This window comes from Larus michahellis, chromosome W (genome assembly GCF_964199755.1).
Source record: "Larus michahellis chromosome W, bLarMic1.1, whole genome shotgun sequence".
Lineage (NCBI taxonomy): Eukaryota > Metazoa > Chordata > Aves > Charadriiformes > Laridae > Larus > Larus michahellis.
In genome coordinates this window covers 8,832,270-8,838,269 of record NC_133929.1, presented here as the reverse complement: position 1 = coordinate 8,838,269, position 6,000 = coordinate 8,832,270, and positions in this window count along the sequence as shown.

Sequence of the window (6,000 nt, the reverse complement as noted above, 5' to 3'; positions counted from 1 at the left end):
ACCGTAATGTCCCCTGCCCCTGCAGTCCCTTTAATCTTGACCCATAAGCTCTCCATTGAGTCTTCATCCATCCCCAGGTGGAGCTCCATGGACTCCAGCTATTCAGGGACATAGAGGGCAACACCCCCTCCTCATCTCCCCAGCCTGTCCTTCCTGAAGAGTTTGTATCCCTCCATTCCAACACCCCAATCATAAGAGCCACCCCACCACATCTCTGTGATTCCAATGAGATCATAGCCCTGGAGGTGTGCGCACATCTACAGCTCCTCTTGCTTGTTTCCCATGCTGTGTGCATTTGCGTAAAGGCATTTCAGCTGGGCGCCCAATGAAAATGCCTCACTGGCTGGAGTGGCTGCATTTCCTTCATGCTGCTCTTCAGGTGGTCTTCCTTCAAGGTGTTTTGTCTGTGACTCCCCAGTTTCTATTGCCTCAGGAGCCCCTGGCTCATCCCCATAAGACTTCGAGTGTGTTGCAGCGTACCCAGTACATCTCAGAGCAACAGATTGAGGGCCTTCGCTAGTGACCCATCCCTCAGACCTTGGAGCATCATCCCTTGGCTTGCGTTGGCATGAAAAGGACAAAGCGGTTTTGGCAGAAAATAAACCCCCTTGCGTTCTAACACTCCTCACCAAGGTGGGAGGCTAGGTTCGGCTAGGTTTAAATTCTGAGTGATGTCCAATTCAGCACTATCAGTCCAATCGCGTTTAATATGTATTAAACTATTACGATTTGGATACACTAATAGTGGACTGCACCTTCAGTCTAGTCGTGCTCATGAACTAGCACGGCCACTCTCGAGTCTTTGGTCGCGTTCAGTGAGAAACCAAAACGACTAGCTACTTAAACAGTACAGTTTATTTAAACAACAGATATATAGGTTCTTAGGATTGCCGGTGATAAATACACTGTCTGCAAAGCACGTGCAAATAAGGGTGTTGTTAATTATACAAAACACGTGACAAAGTTATAAACAATACAGCCTGGCTATAAATGTAGGATAGAGATTCTCTAGAGAGATTTCTAAGTTTCTCGAGGAAGCACTCGGTATAATCGAAGTCTTACCCAAAGGCGTCCCTATGGCGGGGGGAAGAAAGGCTCAGCCCATCGACTGGTCCCGGAAGTCAGTGATGGAGTCCTCCTTGACTTGTTCGTGATGGTGTCTTCCCTGATATCCCCCCTCTCTCGGGCTATTTTTATACTATTTGTTATCTTCAAGGTGGAGTTTGAGTGACTTTAGTCATACATACTTTTATTATGATTGGTGTAAAATTCTCTCGCTTCACATTTAAAGGTATAGATTACAAAAAATTCAGGGCGCAGACTCAAGAAGGAGTGGTCATACCTTGGAGGCGGGTAGCCTTCAGGATGGAGGTGTGTTTTGGTATTTGTGGAATAAATACTAAATTGGCTAAAAAATACAAAAGTACAGCATTGTTCACACATTAAGGAAAAGTATAAAATCAAGAGGCTTCTGAGGTAGAAAATAGCCGCAGCTGGCATGAAGAATACAACACCTGTGGTTCCCTGATAAGCTACATGAGGTACGGGACGGGATGCAATTATTCCACGGCTTTACCTTATGATGTATAGCGGATACGGGAATGGGATGATACCATGAAACAGATAAGCTGCCAATTAGCTGCCCGCTCGATGCTCAGAGCCAACATTTTGTCAAATTTTGATGAAATGCTGTCCTTTGTGCGAACTTTGCTCATTATAATGTCATTATAATACCAAAATGCTTGAGACCATGGCCACTCTGGGTCTCTTTGACTACAAACAACAGGGAATAAAAAGGTAAAACTGAATGGCATCGATTCCATCTGCCAATTCGTCATTTTAGAATTTGGGCCTCCAGGTAGCCATACATAATAAAAATAATATTATTGCCAGGATCAACGTCAGGATTCCCTGGAGACACTCAAAGTTAATGTAGGCCAGTCCGTCTGTACAGTTCATCCAAGGTTCCTGTAAGACACAAAGGAAAAGAAAATCTGCTCGGTCTTACTCGACCGACGGGGTTAAAAAGAAGGCGAGATCCACCGGGTGCTGATCCGGTGTATCTTCCCTGAACAGTCTTTGGCTTCCCATGCATGGGGATTTTTGGGAGTAGCTAGCACCATTGGTACCGTCCCAATTTGAGGCATTTTCACTAGCACAGGTTGCCCAGGGTAAAATCTTCCAGGGTATTTTCCCGGTTAATTGGGAGCTTTTGGAGAGATAATATTGGCAGATACGCAGAAAGCTTTCATTTTAGGACAGCCATCTCCACTCCATCTGTTATTTAATTGATAGATGGCATCGTCCAATCGCAAATGCCAACCAGGTTCATGAGTTTTTGCAAAACGCTTAACCAATCCATTGGTGCATTCAACAATGCCATTAGCCTGGGGATAATAGGGAGTATGAAATACCCATCGAATCCCTTCTTCTTTGGCCCAATCTTGTACCACCGAAGCGGTAAAGTGTGAACCGTTATCACTTTGGATTTCCTCGGGAAGGGGAAGTGTGCTGAACCACCCTTTTGGGCCTTTCACTGTGTTGTCCCCGGTAGCTGATTTGAAGCTGGTGGCCATACTGAGGCTGGAGATAATCTCCACTCCTACCAGGACATATCTTTTCCCACCTGATGATCTCAAGGGCCCAATATAATCAATCTGCCATGAATGCCACAACGTTTTCTTGTCCCGAATGTGTAAGGGAGGTGCCTTACTCGGATGATCCTTGCTGAGTCATAGGCAACATTGTGAACAGGCAGTTACTACTTGTTCACACAGCTTAACCGACACAGGCCACCCCTGGGCTAGACCTTCCTGATACAGGTCAGCACGGCCTGTGTGGCCACGTTTAACATGTAACCATTTGAGTAAGCATTCCCATTCCCGACCATCATCTACAATGTCAATTTGCTGCAGCCGCGTGAGGCTATCTACCTGTTGGTTGAATTGAGCAGTGATCGAGTTTGAACGATCATGGCCTTTTACCCAACCAATGTGCAATGTTCTCTGTCCTCCTATTTCCAACAGTTGCTTCCAACTGTCCGTCTCCCAAATTGGGACTCTGTTCACCTGCCAATCATTGGCTGCCCAGTGACCTATCCATTCAGTGGCTCCTTTAAAAACAGCATATGAGTCAGTGTAAATGGAGGTGGCTCCATGTTGTGCAGCTAGTAGGACAGCTCTGAGTTCCCCTACTTGTGCACTACCCTCCCCTGTTTCAATCGCTCTTTCTCCCATTGCTACTTCCAGTGCTATGGCCTTGTATTTCCACTTATCGTTCTCCCAGTGAGATGATGCATCAGTAAACCACACTCCTGTAAGATCACTGCCTTCCTTCAAAGGAGGAGCTTCTTGGATCGGAGATGGTCTATTTGGTGGGGATTGGAACAATAGGGCACCATCTGTATCCTTTTGGAGCTTGGATACTTTAACACTGCCTTCAGAGACTGGTATGATTTCATTAATGCCTTCGAAATAAGCATACCACTTTCGAACTATGGGTTTCTGGGCAATGCCAGCTGGTGGTGGTGTCCCTTTACGGACCACATCTAGGAGGCGGAAATTTTATAGATTTATAAAGATTTTATACTTTTCCTTAATGTGTGAACAATGCTGTACTTTTGTATTTTTAGCCAATTTAGTAATTATTCCACAGTTAAGGCAAGAGCTGGCAGTTAAAATCGAATCATCCTTTTCAATTAAAATTCCTTCATACTTCAGTATTCTTGAATTGGTTAGCTGTTTTCCCGTGGTTTGGGCTAAAATGATTTTTACTTGGTGAGGGGTGCTAACTTCTATCATTCCCCTGGCCACCCTCAGGAGACCAGATCTAAGAGTTTAGATAAATAGGCCACTGGCTGCCGCTTATCCCCCCCCACTCTTGAGTTCCTAATGCAGCCCCTTTGTCTACAGTTACAAATAGTTGAAAAGATTTCTCCAAAGAAGGTAAGGCTTAAACTGGAGCTCTGGTTAGGCTCTGTTTTAAATCTTCCACTAAATCCTCCTCTTCTTCTGTCCAAACCAATACATTTGGTTCTTCAGCTAACAGTTTGGAATATAGTCCTTTAGTCTTCTGAGCATACCCCTCTATCCACAGTCTACAGCACCCGGTCAGCCCCCAAAAGTTTCTCAGTTCCCTCTTGGTCCTTGGCAGAGGTAAGTCTACTATTCCTTTGATCCTCTCAGGATTTATAGGATTTATTTTTCTACTCCCTTCACAGACTAGATGTCCCAAGTACTTCACTTCTGTTTCCACATATTGCAATATTTTTTTTTTTTGAGTCCCTCAAACCTTGCTGTCCCCAAAAGTTCAATAACAACTCATTCGTGGCTTCTTTTACCCTGCCTTCTTCCTCCCCAAATACCAATAAGTCATCCACACACTGAAGCAGGGCTACTCTCAATGGAGGGTTGAATTGTTCAAGCACTTGTTCTAACACTTGCCAAACAAATTAGGGGATTCTGTAAATTCCACAATGATAACACCCTACCGGTGAACCTTGAGCTGCTGGTAGGAGTGGTCGGGGCAGTCCTCTTCCCCGTCCTCTTCCCCTGTTATTCACCCCTCTTCCTCGCCCCCAAGTAACAGTCTAAGGGGTCCCACTTTGGGGATTCAATTTCTTTGTCGATTGAAACACCACTGACAGTCTGGGCTGGGAACATATAAAATGGATTTGGGCGTCCCCGAATCCTGAATCTATTCATCTTGACCCAGCAAAAAGCATATTCACCTTCTTCTAATTCCTTATTATTCCTTATTATTCACATACATGTTTAAAGTCTGACAGACCCGGTCTTCATCAGATGCAAATTTGGGCCAAAATACACTAGGAGGTCTTATGGGTTCTTTGTTCCAAACAAATGCAAATGCAAATGCAAACATGTCTCCCCGGGACACCCTGAAGATCTCCTGTGACAGACACGGGACCCCTAGGGATGTCCCCAGGATCCCCCCCCAGACACCCCTGGGATCCTCTAAGACAGACACAGGACCCCCTAGGACACCCCTGGGACACCCCCCCCATGATGTTCATGGGCCCCCTCCCCCAGCCACCCCTGGCCCCTCCAGGATGCGGTCTGAACAAAACAAATCATTTTATCTTTATTCCTTGTACAAGAAGAATCATTCCGAAACCTCAACATTCTCCCCTAAAGGACTGTCTGGGGGAATGTTCCCGGGGACTTTCTTATTATCCCCTTTTCCATCCCTAGGCCTAGAATCCTTATTTCCCATTCTGAACAGAGACTTTTCTTACACCCCTTCCTTTTGCTTCGTCCTTCTCCAGCTGTGCCCCTCACGGGACTACAGAACTGCGGATCTGGACTCCACACTCGCTTTGTACTGCAGTACGTCTCAGTCACTCACACACACCAAGTCTCTTAGAATGTCCCCGACCACCAAGGCAATACTTTAACAGTCCGATCTTTCTTACCTTGGTCCGTGCACAGAGTTGCCTGGTCGTACTCTCTGTGCCTACTGCACCTATCCCTTTTCCCCCTGTGGGTCACAGAGTCTGCTGTACAACTGGGTCTCGAGATCTTAGTCGATTCCTCCCGGAATCCCTGCCGACGATCCACGAGACCATTGAAATCAATGGGATGCATCTTCCCATCCTTCGGCGACAGGGACTCACAAGAAGATGACGTCTGATCCCGGACGAGCCCCCAAATTGTGAGAAATAAGTTCAGGTCCGAATGAAATAGGCTCAGGCAGAATCCTCTGTGAAGCACGTTTTTATTCACGTTCTTGCAAGAGCGGGTGACCTAGCAAGTAGGCACACTTCCAGTTCTTGAAACACACCTTTTTATTCCCTAATCCTGGCCGAATTTTTCCCTCCCCTGTTTCCCATTGGTTGGGTACTCCAGGGTTCACAGTCTGCCCGAGGTGCCTAAAATCCTTCCCGGATGTCCTGCCTCTGTTTACTTCTCTTTATGCTACACCTAAAGGGATTATCTGACTAGTTTATTTCTTTCCTTTTTGGTAAAAAATTGCTCAATGTCA